Genomic DNA, 21806 nt, shown 5'->3' on the forward strand with positions numbered 1-21806 from the left:
GGTTCGACGATGATGATGATGGCGGTGATAATGACGACGACGGCGGCGCGTAATGCCGGGCAGGGTGGAGAACGCAAGAGACGCGTGTGCGGAGACGCCTGCGGAGGAGACGAAGACAGAGGCAGGCAGGCGCGTGCCACTTTAGCTCAGCGTGAAACGCGGTCACAGCCTCGGCACGTCCAGCTCGACTTCTACCGAAACCGCAGTCCGTCGACTGCTGGCTTCCAAGACCTTTTTTCGGATCCCTCGAGAGAGAGAGAGAGAGAGAGACCGGGTCCTCTCTCACAAAGAGACCCGGTGTGTATTCGTCTCTCTTGTCTTCTTCTTTCCTCTCTTTCTTGGATGAGCAAATGCGGCTAGAACCCAGCGGTTCGAGGAGAAACGCAGGTAAATATATCGACGCCTTGGAACGATAAAGGAACTCAGGGTGTCCAGCAGACTCGATGAAAAAAATGCCCTCGCTTTTTTGTATTATTTTTTCCAAATATATAATTTGCATATATCTAGATGATAAATCAATTAAGTGTTAAATCATGAAATCCTTGGTTCGGAAATTAAAACAAATTTAAATTAATTATACAATCTGCATTATGTGCGATAATCGAAACAAACATGTCACTATTTAAATAATCAGCTTTTTTATTTATATTATATCAAATTTTTTACTTTTATCTCTATCAAACACATTGAAATAAAATAACACGACGGTGAAAATATAAATTAACGAATCGATTTTTAATAACACAGAAAATTAGCGTGCTGGGAGTCAAGGAAAAGCTGATATTTATTTAACAAAAATTTCAAATTATTGAGACAAATGTAGAATAATGTGAAAAAATCCAGATAAACAGTAAAATTTCCTCACTTTTTCCTTGACAATTCCAGATTTCTAACATTTCCTAACAATGCCCGATTTTCCAGATTTCCCTGACCGCTAGACACCCTAGAACTCCATATGTACGAGGCATGACTAAAGCAAGGAACTATCGTGGGAAGAAATTTCGCACAAAAAATGTTTTCCAAAAAGAGAGAAGCTTTTCAAATTTGACAAGGGTTGTCTTCTGTATATACGAAATAAAAATTCTTTCCCTCATAAGCATGACACGTTTGATTGCTGCTCCGAGAAATGACGACGCAAAGTTTGGAGTACATCTGTAGATATGTAGCCCAGGAGAGACCAGGAGAGAGAGGGACACTTATCCGCGCGATTCGACGTCGAAAAGGGAGACGTGCTTATCGTTGCTGCATCGCGAATATAGAAGCCAAACGGGAGAAGGTTCTTTCATGAGCTGCCTTACGGGCCGACGAGACGGCGGCTTGCCCCCGAAACCCTCATACCTCGATGCGCCGCCAGAGATATCTCCTTTTCCGCGGTTTTCTCTAATTGAACTAGTTTTCGAACTCACGGTCGGCTTTTCGAGAGACGCGTACTCGTGACGGCACGGTAACCTCCCGGGGCGATTTTCTCTAATTAGTCGAAAGAGTCCGTCTCTTAACAAGCGAATCACGCTACAAGCGTGCATCACAATTCGCGCGTCGTTTCCAGATCTCTCTCTCTCTGCGACCCCTGTCCGTCCATAGAGGGTGTCCCAGAACTTAGTAGTCAACCTGTTAATGGCAGATTCCTGGGATCATTTGGAGACGATTTTTCCTCAACGAAAATCTCGAGACGTCGATTATTTTCGAGTTATAAGCGATTGAAAATAAATGGTAAGCCTTGTGGAAATAAACTGTGTTAACAAAATCACATTCTTTTATTAATTCATGTAAAGTTTGCTTTAATAGAATTTTAATTTAATCACGAAGATACTCGATGGCAAAAATTTGAGAACGTGCAAAAAATAATGGCCTCTCTCGACATTTTCCCCAAGTTAACAGGTTAACAGATTTACTATTAATTTTGGGACGCCCTGTATTTCTCTCTTTTCCTCTCCTCTCTTCGCGCGATCTATCTTTCTCTATATTTCCAGCATTATCTAAAGGAACAAACTGCTATAGATTTTTTTGAATAACATTGTGTGGGAATTGTGTGTCCTTGCAAATTGGAGCGTTGTGATTTTTCGCGACGAAGTCGAAACCGGCGAAAGTGTTTGCCAAAGTGAAAGCACGGAGCCCAGAGCGGCATCGTCGTGTGTCTCTAAGTGAAATACGGTGAAACAGAAACGACGATACGGGAATCGTGTAACAGCGTATATATATATATCCTCTCGCGATAGGGGAGAGACACGCATTTGCGATTCCTCGCGAGTGCGCGGACTAACGTCGACGTAACACGACACATCCCGTAATACATAACGTCTAACGTCGCCGGGAATTACTTTCTCGCGATTCATTCGAGACCCCGCGAATGCTCGTGCGGTCTCATAATTGAGAATGGTATCTAAATGAGATAGAATTTAATTGGGAAGAGCATTAATAGACAGGGTGTCCAGCAGACTCGATGAAAAAAATTCCCCGACTTTTTCAGATTTTCCAAGAGCAGAAATTAATTTGTTCCCTGACTTTGTACAGTATTATTTTTTCCAAATATATATATAATTTGCATAAATCTATATGATAAATCAATTAAATGTTAAATTATGAAATTCTTGAGATATTTTTGCCAACAATGAAAAGTTTCGGAAGTTAAAAAAACAAAAATTTAAATCAATCAAATTATACGATCTGCATTATGAACGATAATCGAAATCAATTTAAATAATCACCTTTTTTATTTATATTATATCAAATTTTTTAGTTTTATCTCTATCAAACACGATGAAGTAAAATAACACGGCAATGAAAATATATATTAACGAACACGCTGTAGATGAATCGCTTTTTAACAACAGAAAATTAACGTGCTGGGAGTCAAAGAACAGTTTATGTTTATTTAATAAAAAATTTCCAACTAATGAGACAAATGTAGAATAATGTGAAAAATCCAGATAAATAGTAAAATTTCCTCACTTTTTTCCCTGACAATTCCAGATTTATAAAATTCCTTGACAATGCCCGGTCCCCCAGATTTCCCTGACCGCTAGAAACCCTGTTTAAATACCTTATTCGACATTTTATATAATTCAAGGTGTTTTCATTAAATTTTAATTATCCTCATTTCTAGACATATTTATATGCCACTTTAATCCTATCAAATTTTTACAAATCTTTAATCTGTGAAAAATATTATATCATAATTTGGAATAATATCAACACCGACCGTGGATCGTGCTTTTTCCAGACGTCGAAAAGTGGAACGTCGGTATTTCCTCTCGATATCGATGCCATGTTCGACAAATCGATTTTTAGCCTCGATGTAGCAACCCTTGCCTCGACCCGCGCTCGATCGCGAAGGGGAATCGTGTTTCGCGATCGGCCGCCCTCTTTCTCTCTCTCTCTCATTCTCAGTTCTTCATGCATCTTCTCGAAGACGAGACGGCGATGTCCTACATTCGGGACGCGAGGCTCCCACCGCGTGCCCTGCCCCTCTTTTTCCACCGGTTTCTGGTCCCCGGTTATATTTAGTCGATATTTCCCGCCGAAGCCGGTCAAAGCTGATTATTGCGCCAGTTCAACAAGGAATCTCGCGATCGCGCTCATTCCGACCCATGGCCGATTAAATCATCGCGCGAGAAAGAGATAACCGATATGTTTCCTCTCGTCGACGCTACAAAGAGAGCATTTGACCATTACTCGAACACGAAATCTGACTGAAGGTTGTCAACGAGACAACAACGGAGCGAGATTAATCTCCGCCGCGCCGGCTAAATTTTGTCATTATGACATTTCAAAAATGCCTCTCACGGAGCCGACCTTGTTCTGTGTAAATCAACCACAGGCTTAGAATGTGATTCATGTGGGTACTATGTGCCTTTAGTAATACCCTTAACGGTACTGTTGGACGTTACAGTAGGGACCGCTTTATCACTTTTGTCTAAGACAAGTGTTTCGAAAACCCGCTGGCCCGCTTTCCGCGTGGCCGGAATAAAGAAAAATTCAGATTTTATATCCAACGAAGAGGATCGACGAATATACATGCCCCGATTCGTGCGACTATGTTAAGAATCATCCGAGTTTGCCTGCACTTCCATTATTAGGAGCGAGAACTATTGTCGTCTCTCCGGCGCGTTACTTAAATATATTAGATTTTCAAGTACACATATGTTTTACGTTTAATCCATTAAATATATTACATTATTATTTCTGAGTATACATGATACAATTCCGCAGATGACACCGCGAAAGAGTGAGTGAGAGAGATCCCTAGATTAAAAGCACTCTATTATCCAAGTAATTAATTTCCATCATTTTCGCGTGCGTTAATCTCATTTAATTAACTGTCAGTTATTTACTTAATTAAAGTACAAAAATATATGCTATATAATTTCAATATACACACATAGATAGCCGAGAGAAAGAGAGAAAGACGTAATACAGTTATGATTCTGTAGCAATTTTCGTAATCTTGTACAGTAGAGCAGCTCGCGATGACCATCATTTGTTATAATCTCCCGGTTGCACGGAATCTGTGTCGCGTATTAGATACATAAACCGACGCGGATCGTCCAAAAATTACGAGCGAAGGATGATATCGAAGGAGGAAGGTGTATCATCTCTCGGAAGAGAGCTGGAGAATGAAGTAGGCGCGAGGTATAGGCAGGGTTAAAGTAGGTAAATAGCCTGCCGGTGACCCGTCACCTGCGTTCTCGTTCTATAGAGAGCAACCGACGTCTCTCTCTCTCTCTCTTAGTGGGAGGAAAAACGATGGCGCGCGACGCGGAAGATATCGCCCCACTACTGCTTTGATAAACGAACGGACGTTCCGTCGTCTCTCCCGTTGTTCCCGTTCCGGCATCAGGAGGAACCCGCAATCGAGCGGCGACGCGGCTGCCCATTATCGCGACGATGATCCTAAAGCGAGGAAGGGATCGTCGTCGCCCGCGACGATCCACGCGCATAGATTGACCCCGTCCGTTCCTCTCTTTCTCTCTCTTTCTTGCACGTTTCGCTTTGTCGATGTAGAGTCCAACCGCGTCGTGACTCGCGAAAAAGTGTAACGCGGCCGTCATTTAAGTGGAATGCGGGAATTGGATGCGTAATCGGTAACGATTACAGTTGCCATTACGATATTTCCATCAACGCGAACAGAATTAATAACGGACGCGAATCAGAGACTTGAAGAATTTAAATACGTAGGAACTGTAGCAAAATTTAATTTATATACATATATGTATAAAAAAATTATCTCTCTCTCTTTCTTTTTATTAAGTTTCCATCAAGACGAAGTCTGCTCACGAATCTTTGCATCTGTCATGTATTTCTATGATAAGCGAAGGGAAAGTCTGGTTGGTCAAGGAGAGTCCACATAATTAAAAGTAGTTACACCATCCGTACAAGTTACGTCGTAACTTCAGTAGAACATAAAAATAGATTAAAATTTCCGAGATTGCGATTGCGTAAGAAGGACGAACCCTGTTATACAAGAAGAAGAAGAAGAAGAAACGGCGACGATTGTTGTTAACAACCGGCTTCTGGCGGCGATAAAACGGCGTTTTTATCTCATTTACGCGAACACGCTTTATACACGCCCGCGCCGACTGTCGTAAAGTCGCTGTCGTGAAATCACACGCACACAAACGCAAGTAACATGTGACCATACGTAACGCGCTGCGAGATCTCGCTGTCCTAACAGCACAACATATTCGAAAGACGTTCAAGAACATCCAGAGGATATTCTGATATCCTATAAATATCCTCTAAACGTTTTACGTGTGCTGTTAGGATGGGTTTATGTAAGGAGAACGCTAAAAGCACAACATATCCACAAAATATCCAGAGGATATCCGAACATCCTCTGGATGTTCTCCAAACGTTTTTTTTGGATGTGTGTTGTTAGGATAGACGTATGTAACGAGAATGTTAAAAGCACAACAAATCCAAAAGATATCCACAAAATATCCATAGGATATCCGAACATCCTCTGGATGTTCTCCAAACGTTTTTTTGGATGTGTGTTGTTAGGATAGACGTATGTAACAAGAATGTTAAAAGCACAACATATCCAAAAGATATCCACAAAATATCCAGAGAATTTCCGAACATCCTCTGGATGTCCTTCAGAGATATGTTCTTAAAATGAGACAAAGATATATATAATTTAACCGGAGATTAAAGTAAACCGACGTTTATGAAACTGGCCCTGAATGTCTTTCGGATATGTGTGCTGCTAGGATGGGCGTATGTAACAACAGCCTGAGGTCGTCAGGATCGTCATACCAGGGCGGACGTCTAGGTCGCTCGATAACACTCACGTCATGGAGATCGCGGGCGCGTTATAGGCAGGTAGGTTAACAGATTAACAGTTTCTATATCTCGAGGGCAGTTTAACAACGGAACCAGGCCAACGGAGCGTCGATCCGCCGTTCTCTCTCTCTCTCTCTCTCCCTCGCGGTCGAAAAATTAACCGGCACTTGTGATGATAAGAACACGTTTCGCAAGAAGATCACGCGGATTCTCGGCGAAAAAGGACAATCTTGTCTTGCATTAATAAAAAACGATTCAGAAGTAGAATTTCGGATAAGATCCGTCTGGAATGTAAATCCGATTGATTTATTAAATCCTCGGTTCCTTTAAGAAGCCTTTAAATTTCATTAAATATACATCCACGGATTTATTGTACAACCTTGTTTCCGGAATGAATATATTTACAAATACAAATATTTACACACATTGCATGTTTGTGTACGCAAAGATGGTAAAAAATTGCACCACAACGAAAAAAAGAAATTATGACATAAGATGACACAATCGATGAGATCACGATGGTGCGTTGCTGTACTTCGGCCTTGGACTTTATAAATGAAAATTCGTTAAAGTCACAAAAGAACACGCGGTCTCATTAATAAAAGCAATCTACTATCGTCGAAGGACGCGGCGTGTAATAATAATAATAATGTTGACAGGATTTACTGCGGTTCACGGATACGCGTTCGTAGACTCGGAAGCGGATCGAAGTCCACCAGATCGAGCCTGAATGCGAAGCGTCGCATTATTCAAATCGGCGTGTTAGAGGAGACGTGACCGATGTTCCATGATTGACGAGCGAATCTGTTGCGAGGCGAGCCGAGATTGACATCTCGCTGTCTCGCGAACTGGAATTCCTATCGAGTAGCGAAATAAAATGTGCGTGGCTTAGGTCAGGGACGGAGTAGCCAGCGGATCGATCGAAACGATCGCCGTATTTTGCCTGTGTATGTATTATATATATGTGTACGTGCGAGAGAACTCCCTTCGTAGCAACGTTAACGAGAAAACAAAAATTCTTAGGCAATTTTTTTATCAAAATACGCGGAGAGTATTTATTAATTTTCTTTCTCGCCAATAAGCGAGCGTTTTATTTTCTCGAGGATGATCTTCACGGAAATGTTCGATCGTGCACGAGGAAGATTACGTCGGTTGTGTAACCGCATTTCATTCCAGGAATTTTATCGCGGCACGTGTACGCGATACGTGAACATTTCTGCAATGTGTGTCATAATCTGTTTGCGGAGAACATTTCTTAGGTCGTTCTTCATACCGCATACATCAGATGCTGAATTTGTTAAAACACGCGTATCAATTTACGCGCGCGCGCGTATCCTTCACGAATCGAGGTGGATTCAACAATAATGTGCACCCACAAGCACATATTCTCGCCAACACGAGTCGACACGTATAATTATAATTAATTGATCGTTTAATAAATATATGAATTTCTTAATATAGAATCTTAAATTAATTCGAATAATTTAAATCATATGATTCTTATTTTTTTATTATATAACATGTTATCAGAGGTTTCTGTTTTAAAATAAAATATTTATATGTAGTTATTTATAAAATTTCGCAAAAAAGTACAAATTTAATTTAGAAATCAAATAAAATAAATTTGCACGCTTTATATACTTTTTCGAAATTTTATTAAAAAAAAAAGGAAACCTCTGACATATAAAAAAAATCTTAAATCCCCAAAGATTGCTTATAGCATATTCTGCGTATTCTGATAAATAGCGAAGGAGCCATCGTTATCTCTCGTGAACAGGTTACAAGGGAACGGAAGGCGAAACTGAAAGGAGATGATAAAGTATATCCCGAAGAAGGGATGAAGAAAGAGGGGGAGGACGGTAATCCCCGTATCCAGGTAACGTGAACGATCGATAGGACGTCGTGTGGGTGCGTTTACGTGTAACGAGGAAGCGCGTTCTCGCGAACGACGGGAGTGCAAGTGGAGTAGGTTACGTAGATAAGTCGTTATACATACATTCATATACACACGTACCCATACATACACGCTTACGTATATATATGTATACGTAATTCGCCCGGCGAGTGATCATGTGGGGCCCACGCCGGCCCCCCTTGATGGCGATGCATCCTTTCTACGGATTATGGACACGCGCCGTGGACGCGGAATATCTGCGAGTGAGCTCCGCGCCGAGATAGCGATCTGAATCGATACGTCTAATCTAGATGGACGGGTAATAAACAGCTTTTTAACGATGATCTACTTAGATCTGCATATACATTTCGAGATGAGACAACACGCCCGGAAATTTTATACTTTCACAGCTTATTCGACCGAGGGATATCTATATATAGGTATCGGATTAGGTACGCTCGTTTCATCATTTTATATATATTATATATGTTATCTGCGTAATTATATCTCTGTAGTTTATATTTTTATATATTTTATATAATGATTTCTCTTTATGTGTGTATTTTATCATAGCGTTATCTTGAGATAAAAATTCGCGCTCTTAGCGCGGCGATAATTTAGATGTTCTATGAACAGCTGTCGGAACGTCTAACACACGCTGATTGCACTGCGGCAAACGTTTTGATCTCCTGGAGAGAGATAGATCGCGCGATAAGGCGTGCGAATCGCCAATTGCATCTCGTTGCAGAACTGCAACGATCTAGTTTCCTACGGGTAGCTTCGCTCACATCAAACGCGAGCTTGCTCTGATCGTTACACATTATGAAAGAATTTTTTAATTTTTAAAAATTTTTTAAAAATTTCTCCTTTTTAATTTTTCAGGAAAATTTTTATTATAAAAATGTAATGAGTGAGTATACGAATTAATATATGTATATATATATATATATATGATTTTTCCTATTAAATTTTTCGATCAAAGATATTCCTATTAAACAAGTTACATAATTTTATACAACTTGTTAAATTTATTTTTTTTTTTTTTTGCGAGGAAATTTTATTAGAAAAATTCCAAAGTTTATCATCGATATAATTGCTCTTAATTCGCACGTTTAATTTTTAATCAGTAACAGAGTGGAGTCACACACATATACCGATACAATAAATATGCTGCTGAATAAAATATGCAAAGCACAGCTGTATAAAGTGGAACGCGCGATTATAAATATGTATCATTCTTTACTTTCTTAACGAGCTAATCAAATAAAATTAATTGTTTATTACCCGGCAATTAAAACCATATATAGATTACACGAAGATGACTATGGTGTTTGATTTAACAAGTATGACGAAGAAGAACATAATGGGGTCGTAACGTATAGTAATTACGCTACACGAGCAGCTTACTCGAGTTCCTTAATTAAGGGTTAAATACGGGACGCATGTCGACTGTCGAAAATTTGCTGTTGCAATAAATCCTAGACGCGGATCCAGATCGCAAAGAAGAGAGAGAGAGAGAGGCCAGCTGCGCGCAAGTCGACCGAAACGAGGCTTCGGATATCAAACTGGCCCCAACGCCTCTCTGTGTTGATATTAGCATTTATTTATATCTCCTGACCTCAAATATGTGTAACGTGCCGGCCCCTCTCCGACGACGACGCGGGCACGCCTCCGTTTTCGAGGTTACGCCGTTTCGTCGCCCCCGAGAGAGCTCTCCATCATCGAATCCCCCGTCGGTGGTGTAACGCACAGTGTCTTCTTTGTGACGTCACTCGGGCCGGGCGAGGGCGGCGATTTCATTACCATCCATGTGTAGAGATGATTAAAAAAAACGAGCACACGACGGAATTCGCTCGTGGAACATCGGCCTCTCCTGATCAAATTTTCGCGAAACATCGCGAATCTTTATCGTTCATCCAGATTATTATCGCACTCGCTTCTTTACGCATCGCTATAAATATGTATAGATGTAAAGATATATTTTGGCACGTTCGAGATAATTATATATATAGATAAAATATCTCCAAGGTTTCTACTCCTTCTGTTCGCGGTAAAATAATTTTTTTTACTTTCGTATTATTATATTCCTGAACTTTGTCTTTGTGAATCGAGTAAACAAATTTTTATGCTTTCCAAAGTTTCAACAATATGCTATTTTATATCCATCTTTTTATTATCTATTCGCGGTTGTAAGCATAAATTATTTGCTCATGTACTAGAATAGCTGCTAATAATACGCACGATTCCTGTTCGGCTATAAAGACAGCACATAGTGAATTTAAATTATGATTGTCTGAAACTTGAAAGGAAATCTGGAATTTAATGGACCGCAAACAATGGAATAAAGAAAATTAAAGAATTAAAAAATGCAAAAATATAAATATTTATACGTAGAAAGATTCAAAAGAGAAATATATGATATCGATATATTTTTCCAGAATTGTTATAGGGACGAGAAAAATGTTTGCGACAAGATTTCAGCTTGCAAAATCTAAATTTTATCGACGAATAAATCCACGAAGCAAAAATATTGTTTCGCCATCGCTGGAGACAAGTGATATTGAAAAAAAAAAAATAAATAAAATAATAAAAGGCAACAAACACGCGTGTTTGAACGCACGCTCGATCGATTCCTCGCGATGACCTGGCTATCTCGAAAGCGGGGATGACGGCGATGCAATTTTGATCCAAATATTTATAGCGTTCGAGCGAAAAGCGCGAGTAAACGCGCGAACCGTACGCAGTAATTCCGTACAGTAATACCGGAATGACGCGAGTAAAATACAGTTGTATAACGTTTTAGCGATAAAATTAACTGTACACATACGTGACATGTTCGCGCATCTATGGCGAGGACGGCGCGAGGCCGTAAAATTAAACGAGATTACGGCGAAGGAATAATTTTTAAGGTGATTAATTTTAGCCCGTTAATCCTACAAAGTTGCATGCGCGAGTTCTCTTGTACAGCCTTGGTCAAGAATAACGCGAAACCGCTTTTAATAAATTACGCGAGTCAAAGTCCAGAGGGAGAGAGAGAGAGCTTGAAAAAGTCTCATATACATCTTTGCGCGAATAATCATTCTTGTGTACTTATATATATCATTATTATCAATAAAACACTTTCGCAATAAAGAGATACAGGAATTGAGATCATTCGTCGAGATTGATTTATCATTTTCGATCGAAAGCTATTTCGTGTTTAATTTAACGCGATTGGCTGCTCGGTACTTTCGAAGCCAAGGCTGTAATAATTAAGTTATCGGCGGAAAAAGATAAAACACGACAGAGAGAGAGATGAAATGGTTGCTCTGTGACAGAAAGCGCGACGCGAGAAAATTCTTTCGCGAGACTCTCTCGACAACTCGTATAACGACATGCATAACAACAGCTTACGAAGAGAGAACGAGAGATCATAAAATGTAATCAACGCGAAAAAGGGTTAAACGACCAAGACGGACGAAAGAGGTGGAGGACTCGGCGCGTCGCGCATAATGGCCTGACTAACGCGCGAAGCTAAAATGTGCGTGGGGGATCCTTCGTAATGTGGACATCCTTGGCATAAGCATAGAAAGCTAGAAAGCCTCGGCACCGTCTATGATAACCCAAATACGAGCAGTCGCGCTCAATTATCCGACTTTGTTTCAAGAGAAAACCTTCCTCTTTGCGTTTATTTTTTCTTTCAATCCCTCGAATGTGAAAATTCCGCTCCGGAAATTCGGATTCACAGAGTTGCTAAAATGCGTTTGAATTCATTGCACCCCGAAAGAAAAATATAATTTTTTTTTTTTTTTTTTTTTTTTAAAAGAAACATTTTTTTTAAGCAAATTTTTCTGGAATCCAATAAGCAACAATCGTTCATTGAACCTTGTTCCCTCGCGATTTTGTAACGTCAGTTTAATTAAAAATCCCGAAAGATTCGAATCTACGGAACAATAAACGGGAATCCCGGGGTTCCGCGTTTCTCGCAGAAATGTTTCCCACACTCAAGTCTGAATTTTATATACGCAAGCGATTACGTGAGAGAAAGAGAGAGAGGTTTTGGCAACCGCAACCGTGTCTGGCTACGTGTTGAAAAGTTTTACGGACCGGTCGATCGAAACAACGTTAAACCGGAGTATAATCCGGCGTTAGAAAGTCAGTTTGAAACCATTTTCAGACCGCGAATACGACGCCTCTTCGACGGCTCTCCGACGACAAAGATGAAGGCAATGCGACGAGAGAGTCTCCGCGCGCGCTCACTTTCCCTCGCGACGCGTATCGTCCCTGGCGATCGCTAAAGGGTACCATCATCGCGACGGCGAATTCGCTTTCGCGGATCCCGGGTCGCGGATAGACGATCTTGCACGAAGTCGGATCTCACGACGGTGCCGACAGAGAGAATTTTCTCTTAAATTAAAACCCTGAAAATTATGATAATCATGGGACACAATAGGATATTGGAAGGAAATATTATATCTGCCACAATAAGATATACAACAAAATCCACGTACTTTTACATGGAAATTATTTGTGCAAAACTGGAAAAATTACGTAATTGTATATCACTGTAATTTTTTTCCAAGTGAAAATGCATATTGATGTAAAATATACCTATAGATAAAATTACTATTTTTAGTCACGCAAATGTCACTTGTAATTTTAAATTTAGAATTTTTACATTATTAGAACTTTATTTCGTAAACATTTATCCACTTTATTTATAACAGTTTTTTGTAGCATTTATACACATTATTATAGCACTTCCTATGTATAATTCATTGTTCAGTGAAATATTTTTAATCTTTAAAATACATATAAGAATTTATTTCATATGAAATTACATAATCTGTAATCTTCCATATGGATAGCAATATTGCATGATTATGCTGGGTCGAAAAAAACTCCAGCATAATCATGTAATCTCACACTACCTAATATTTTCTTTGGTGTAAAATATGTTCGATTAATTTTATTGTGTACATATTAATAATTTTAATTATAGTAAATATTAATCAGAAAAAACTCTTGTGAAATTCTTCCAATACTATATTATTCTACGATTACTATGATTTTCAGGGTAAATTCTAAGAGAAAATTCTCTTCGTATAACGAAGATCTTTCTCAACAAACTGATGAATATAAACGGATTAAAAGAGAGTGACTCTGTCCATTTTGCCCCTTGAATTTAGAACCCTGCGGAATAATCATGTTCAGAACGGCGAATTCTGGGTGAATAAAAAATTATTTAATATCAGAGAAGCGTATTTTAATTTTATATATTAAACATGAGATAAATTGAACATGATGTTTGTATCTAAAATGTTTCTGGATTTGTAAGGATAAGCTGACGATTAATGAGGAAAAATATAAATTATTCGGAATATTCTGAAAACTGAATACCCTTCTTGTCTATGGAGCCGAGATATTTTGCTCGACTTTTGCGGACAAGTAATGCAAAATTGCACGGCCTACGCTAACTCGAGCGGATTTAATCATTCCGGTCGAGCGAGATCCATCCGCGAACCGCACTAAAGCGATAATCGATTAAGCAGAGGTCGACGGAAATTGGCACGAGAAACTGACAGGCAGGACGAAGGTAACAAATGATGAAATCAAGGACGTCAGTCCTGCTATTATGTCGAAATGACTATCATTGGAGAATCAAATGCGTTAAATTATATATGAAAAAAATTATACTCGGCGAAACTCAGTCTCGGTGTTAAAACATTATGTTGAATAATATTACGTAGCGATAAAACTCGACTTTTTATATGACGAGTTAATTAATTAATGTGACATCGTTCGATGCTGTAAGTAACTTCGGAAATTAATAATAACCTCCGAATTGTTTCAGCCTGATTGTGCTTCCATTATCGTAACCGTGTGGTAAATTAATTAATACAATTTTATTATTTACTATTATTAAATAAAAAATACTATTCAGCAAATAAATTTACTTTTCAAATTAATTAAAAAATAAATTCTCTCATATAAAATTGTTATATTTTATCTGTATTATTGTAACTGTATATATTTATTATATATAAAAACATTGAAATTAATAAACTTCCATGTTAAGATTTTGCAAACAGATTAACCTTGCTTCGATATATTTTTGCATGTCATGAAAATATAATAAATATTTAAAATTGATAGCGCGAGTAAGTGCAAATTATTTCTATTTTTACTTGGGAGCTTATGATAAAATCAAGGTATTCGTACACGTGCAGCGATAAAAATTATATCATGTCTGTGAACATTTGCGTATCGAGGAAAAGATTCGTTCTTCGGAATTTCCGCGTGAGTTTTCCACGAATAAAGCTGCGTGGATTTCGAATATACAGTGTGTCGTTCTCACAGGGATCTTTTACTATGTGGAGCTTTTCCCCGGGGAAAGGTCGTATTTTCTCTAAGCTGGGGTTTCTCTTTTAACAAGATTAAAATTTCTGTTCTATATATAATCTCTAAATAGAAATTATATTTAAAATTAAAGTTTATTCAAAATTGTGCAGTTTTTCATTTTTTCTTTCTCTTCAAGCTATTGATTTTCGAATTTCTGTATATATTCAATTATATGTGCATTCTTATAAATCGATCATTTTTTAAATAATATTGTTGCCATAAATTTTATTAAGGAAAAAAATTAGAATTGGTTTTCGGGTTTTTGAACCGTGTAGACGTTTTGTTTGATTTCAACGTTTCATGAATATTTCAGTTCGCTTCATCACTAAGCATACTATTAAGTATCAAATTGTTCCTCCCTGATGAAATGAGCTGAAATGTTCACGAAATGTTGGAATCAAACAAAAAGTCTACGCGGTTCAAACCCGAGAACCAGTTCTAATAAGGAAAAAATATATTCGAGCTCTCGAAAATCTCTGCAAGTTTCTCGTAAAAAAATTCTTACAATTTTCTCGAAATGATTCTCCAAAGATGTCATTATTAAACGGACAGGACACTCGGTATACGAGCGCATCATACGTCCCGCGGAATAGGAAATACGAGCGGTTTGCTAGTGCGCTGTCAAAGGCGGGGTTGGTCGCGTATATAAAGTAGATATATATATATATATATATACACACACATATACACATGCACACATAATCAAACATGCACACAAACGCGAAGTAACCCATTTCGGGGTGGTTCGCTAGAACCGGTTTCCTCTTCCTACTCCATTCTCCCTCTCTTACCTCCTCTCTTTCTCTCTCTCTCTCCCTCTCTCGCGTGTACCCCGTACATTTTCAGAGTTCCTGTATCTCTGTGTGCCGTCGCTGAGTATTGAGCGGGGTGAATGCTCTTGCGCAATGCTCGTGCACGTACAGCAACCCCGACTCGACCTCGGACGGGCTCCTTCCTTCGTCTAGGACGATTACTACTTCCCCCTCCGACGAAAGAGAGAGAGAGAGAGAAGAGAGAGAGAGAGCTCGTTTCATTTGCGATTGATTAATCGAGCGCCGATATTTGTCGTATTACACGCGAAATCGAATCGTTATCGTGCGCGCCTCCAATGTTACCCTCGTTCATGCCTGAGATGTGATTGTCAAAATCATATACACATCATTTACTGTAAAAAAAATATGTAAAATTATACATAAAAAATATATAAAATTACGTAAATAATAATTATAAAATTGCACGATAAATAATGAACATGTATACATGTAATGTGTAATTTTACATTGCACTTATTATTTATGTAATTTTACATATTTTTATGTAATACATATTACATATTTTTCACAGTGTTGTTGATGGCCAAACACCGATCGCGCATAATTTTTTCTACCTAATAACTTGTCAAAAAAAAAATAGTAATGCTGAAATATAATCAATTGACTTGTAAAGCTTTTTAGACGATCTATTATGACCACATTCAAGACAGGATTTATTAATGATGAATGGTTTCATAATGTATCGTATATTTTAATAACGTATATTCACTCGATGAATCTTCAAATGTATTTTCTGTGTATCATATGACAGATAAAATTAGAAGTGGAATTTTTGAATCACGTCCTAAATTGTAAATAATTTAAAATGAGAGCTTTCTATAATCAAATCTTATTTAACCTGTTATTAATTTTACTTAGCAGACAATTTAATCTGATTAAAATCTGAATCTTGTTCACGAAAACACACTCTCTTATCTCGGATCCAATTTTCTAATTTTATCTTATATTTTGTTAGACATTACGTAATATACATATTCGATCGATCTCTTTTCACTTATCTACGCATCTCTAGATCAAAGAGAGGTCTAATTCTCCAGTCTCCTAATTATCGATCATCATTATCTTATGTATCTTTTATTTATTGACTTTTATTTACTTTGGTCTATTTAATATTTAGATCTCCCTACAGCGATCGATTGGAATATTTATGTATTTTACCGTGAGAAGTCGAGTTGGAGCTAAAACTATTTGAGAGCTTTAGGAGCAAAAGAGAGAGAGATATCCGGATAAAGCGCGAACACGACGACGATGCCGACGTCGACCTAGCTCCTCGCTCGTTAATAGAGCCACCAATGACGCTACACGGCGGATATTAGATACAAGCAAAACTAGTTACACGAACGTTACTTCGCACGTGCACCGTGTGTAGCGACCGGAGAGAGAGAGAGAGAGAAAGAGAAAAAAAAAGAAAAAGAGAGAGAGCGAGAAACGACGATGAGCCTTGACGAGGGAATTGCTAACCGGTGATCGGCGCGATCACGTTGGAAAAATGATTTCTCGGTCACGCAACGCGACACGTAACAAAGCCACGAAGTAGCTAGGACAAAAGTTCCACACACGCGTGTGTATGTGCGTGTGCACAGGGTATCTCGTCAGTAACCCCATTTTTTTCAAATGACGAATACTTTAACGAGCTCGGAGTCAATTAACATTTGATGGAATTGTATTATTGTATGGATCGAAATATTTATGAAATATTGTCGATACACAACTAGAGAGAATTTTCGATCAAAATTTATTCTGAAAATCATGGTAATCATCGTGGGACAATATGGTATATTAGAATTTTATAAGTTTCTCTGATTAATATTTACCATACAGTTGGAAAATTTGTTTTCTTGACAGACAATCCCCAGTAAAATTTTTGTGTAAATATTTAATACATTCATATGTTAATTTAACATATTGCTGTTGTGTTAATTGGACTTCAATGTTAAATTATTGAAACAACTGAAAAAGTGTAAAAAAAATACAAGGTGCATCTATTTTTAACTGCACATAATAAATGTGTTTATTTTATTAGTGACAAGATTTATCTGTTAAAATTTACAAAAAATGTTGATTTTTTAAAATATAAGTGGAGATAATAAAATCGGAAATTAACATATTTTTTGTTAATTTTTACATTAAAGCTATGTTAATTTTACACAAAATTTATTTTAAATTACTTCAAGTTTTACATTTATTTTGTATTATTTTGAATTGAAATATTTATTCGTGTGACTTCAATTAACATATTCATATTAAATGAACACAAAAATTTCTGTGAAACCGTTCTGAAAAACCGTTTGGAACATGTGATATCTGTTAAATTTAACACAAACTTTTTAATTATGCACATTCCTAATCAAAGAAACTCTTATAAAATTCTTTCAATATCATATTGCCCAACAATTACCATGATGTTCAGGCTAAATTCTAAGAGAAAATTCTCTCCGTGTATTAACTATTTCTTGGCGATTAAAGATTCCAAATTCCAAAATTTCGATCAAAAAACATTTATTCGAAGGTATTTTTTACCGTTTAGTTGTCAACCGTGCAATCTAATACGTAAAAATTGCTTCTCGAGAATAAATTGTACAAATTTCACAATTAAATCTTGCGTCAAATTTTCATTACGAAACACAGTTAATCCGACGAAGAATGTTTTATTTAGCCCGTGACACGTTGAATAAAATAAGAATTAGAATTCACTACTAATTAAGCGACATTGTGTGAAGCGACGGTTGTAAAAGACGAGCCAAACCCTTTTCTCTGTGTCCCGACAGTCTCCTCTTCGACCTACGTATGGCCTCGATAATAATAATTATGAAACTTGGCCGCGATAGTGAAAGTATCGTCTCGTACAGGACGTTTCATAACCAGACGTGAACGAGCGATGTCGAATTCGGAGTCGTTTCGAGGCGAAAGCAAATCTCTCCCTCGTTCGTTCGTGTATTAAATCTCCTCGAAGAAAGGTATCGAGCGGATGGTTTTCTCAGGGAGAATCGTAGCTCGGAGAAATTAGTTTGTCTTGGCAAAAGTGAAATCGGTGAAACAGTTGCGCGACGTTAACGGAATTAGATAGAGAAAGATACATACGCGATCAATACATGAAAGTAAATGGTTTTCGAACTTTCGTGAGTTCGAAATTATTAATAATACAAATTGGACGCTATTGATCATAGGAAAAAATTTTCGAATATTCTTTTTTTTTTAAATCATAATAAATGTAATAAATATAATCGAATTATAAAATAATTTCTATAAATATCACATAAGTGTAAAAAAACCTTTACTTTTGCATGTCCTGCATATTTTTAATAATCATAAATTTTTTTTACAACACTTATAAAAATTAAAAAATTTTTAAATTATAATAAATGTGATAATAAGTATATATAAAATAATTGAATTATAAATTTCTATATAAATCGCATAAGTGTAAACATTTTTTTTATTTTTGCATATACTGAATACTTTTAATCATAGTGAATTTTTTAATTATTATTTTCAATATACTTATAAAATCTCAACAAACTTTTTCTCATGATCAACGGTATCTATTTTAGAAACAAGATATTAAATGAATGATTCAAAGTGAAAGAGAGAATTTTTCAACGCCCACCCCGATTTGAATCTATTGAACGAGGTATATACGAGAAAATTACTTCCGCGTCATAGAGAAATTTTAATAAAATCTGAGAGAAATCTCGTACTAAATCGAAACGGTTATAAATTTGGTATCACCCACGCCAACGATTTGTACGCCAGACACATTCAGGACAATTTGACAACTTTCACTCGACGACAACAAGATATAATTCTACGTCTGGTTAAAAATCGACGAAATCGCTCTCTCGAGCTATTATCATGAGAGTAATGTGCAAAGTGAAAACCGGCTATTCTCCTTTTCAGGAGGTTTTACATCACAGACGCGTCATTACTTAAAATTGAAATGATATTATTTCATAAAAACAAATTGTTTTTTCAATATTTATAAACAATTGTAGGTGAAAAAACATTGTAAGGAAAAAATCAAGGCATTCCCTAAAATATTTGCAATAAAATATAAATGTAAAATAATTCTTTTTCTATAGCATAATATTGTTTAAGAAAATTTTCGTGATATTTGGCAGATGCTTTTCGCGATATTTAGCAGATGCCATTCTATTCTTATGATTCACTTTGCAATTATAATGTGGGTATTGTTGGACTACGCGTGCTAAAATATTCAATGTTCTGCCATCTATTGGCATGCGTTGGAAATAAATTTCCCGACAATGTGTAAACTTGCAGGTAGATAAAATACCGGATTAATATTATAGAATATTATAACAATATCGTATTATCAAATAGAAAATTATTCTCTAAAAAAATTCATTTTTAGCTATAGAAAAAAATAATTTTACTAATTGCTTTCATATAAAAGCACACAAATACTCAATGTTTTTTTTCTATCAATCACAAAATAATGATTTTGCAATAACAAAATAATGATAATAATAGCAACAAAATTGCATCATTGTCAAACATAAATAAATTTTGCAATGTTTGAACACGTCTATAATACTATTTCGTGTTCTTTTCATAATATATGAAATTTCAATAATACATATTATTTCAAATTGTCAATCAAACATATATAAAACAATTTTGAAACTATCTTGTTTTTAAAAAAATTATTGAATAAATAGCAAAATATGAAATATTGCACTCTTGAAAAGATTAATCAAAAATATACTACGTGCTATTAATTACACATAGCTGTGCACAATATTTCTTCAGATACAGAGTGTGTAACAATAATAAATATTATATATAAAACAAATCCTGAGGTAAATATGCACAAATAAAGATAAGAAGGTATAATACATTTTGATTTGACACAGCAAACAAGAACAAACAGCATTTTAGAAGTACGCTACCAGCAATTAAATAATTTGTTTCATAGCAATTAATTTATTTATGTTTCTTTTCTTTCAAAGAAGCATCATAATTTCAATTACTCACATTTAGATGACAACAAATTTAATGCAGCTCCTCCTTTTCTCACAATCTGTAAAAAACCAATATTATGTTTTAACTATAACTGTATAAACATATACATATATATTTTTAAATCCAAAATTATATTCAAATTAAATATAAATATACAAAAAAAAATGACAAAGAAAGATAAAAAGAACTGACATAACCACTGAGATCTCCACTATATGTCACAATAACTTCCTTCATTAAAAATCAATCTCTCTAAAAACTCAATTTCTTTATGTCACGAGATTATTTAAGAAAAAAATTCAATCATCTAAAAAAAAGAGATCGCTCTACCTTCTTTGTTCATAAATCTCGAAGATTCCACATAATCGAACGCCAAAATATCGATGATTCGGCAGCCTCGGACGACGAGAGATGTTTACGAGAGAAACGCCGTCCTTACGTGGAACTTGGAGCGTCTCGCGAATATTTTGCGAGTGCCATCGCAATTTTCACGAGGGAGGAAGGAAGGGGGGAAAAAACGTACACGCCGCGCTTATTTTCACCACTCGACTGACTGATTCGGCGTTTCGCTCACTCTTTCCGCACAACTCAATCCGAAAGTCAAGGTTGCGGCGCGCGCGTTCGCGCACGTGCGACTTAGTGTAAGGTCAGAATGGTCGGACGAGGGACGGCGGCGTTATTTACAACGTTGTCGATTGACGTGGCCCCGGCCAGCAGCGCAACAGTCCACCCCGGATCTCCACCTCGCGATGATCACACTCGCGGATATCACTCGCGAATTTTTACGTCGCCGCGTGCGCGCACCCGAACGGACCGAAAATTTCCTTTCACCTTCACCGAGAACGGGACGAACAAAATTGGATCGCGCGATGACGACGACGACGACGAGCCGACCTTTGGCGCCTATCGCGGCTATTTCGAACTGATTGCGATTATCGAAGTTGCGAATCGAGTGAGAGATTGAAACAACTTCGCGCCGCTGGCAACTTCATATCGCGTGGCTGAGAAACGGACAACCTAACCTAACACCGCCGCTCGCTTTCAGTTTCATTTTGACACTTCCCGACGAATCTGTCATCTCGAAGGGCGACGTTCGCGTTACGCGTCTCACTGATCACATCGCGCGCGATCGTTCGAACACATTTTCATTATATTCGCGCTCTTCGACCGTCTTTTTACGTGAAAATAAAAGATCGCGAGAGAGACACAGTTGGCGCCTTCGTTTTTGACTCGCGTCAACTTCACGATACTTTGCGACGCGAGCGCCGCGTTCTCGGTACAGCTGTTCCTTCTACCTGCACTTAAGTGCACATCTTTTGCACTTAAAATAAAATTGGCGCATATTTCGAAGAGGAAAAAAATGGAAATAGAAAGAATATAATAAATAAACGGCGAAGAGAATAAATTTGATAACATTCGATATAACTATTGCAATA

At 37.2% G+C, this 21806-nt stretch overlaps 1 protein-coding gene across 1 annotated transcript in view; it reads right to left on the reverse strand.

The window, feature by feature from the left end:
- Positions 1-21621, reverse strand: part of rdx (BTB/POZ and MATH domain-containing protein rdx) — a 94103-nt gene extending 72482 nt beyond the window's left edge. Inside the window, exons 1-2 of the mRNA XM_085484294.1 lie at positions 20701-21621; positions 20383-20428 (exon numbers count right to left, since the gene is read on the reverse strand). The gene's annotated coding sequence lies outside the window, so the exon portion shown is untranslated. The remainder of the gene's footprint in view (positions 1-20382; positions 20429-20700) is intronic.
- Positions 21622-21806: the final 185 nt, after the last annotated feature.

This window comes from Nylanderia fulva, unplaced genomic scaffold (assembly GCF_048542155.1).
Source record: "Nylanderia fulva isolate GAGA-0341 unplaced genomic scaffold, ASM4854215v1 Scaffold3, whole genome shotgun sequence".
Taxonomy (NCBI): Eukaryota; Metazoa; Arthropoda; class Insecta; order Hymenoptera; family Formicidae; genus Nylanderia; species Nylanderia fulva.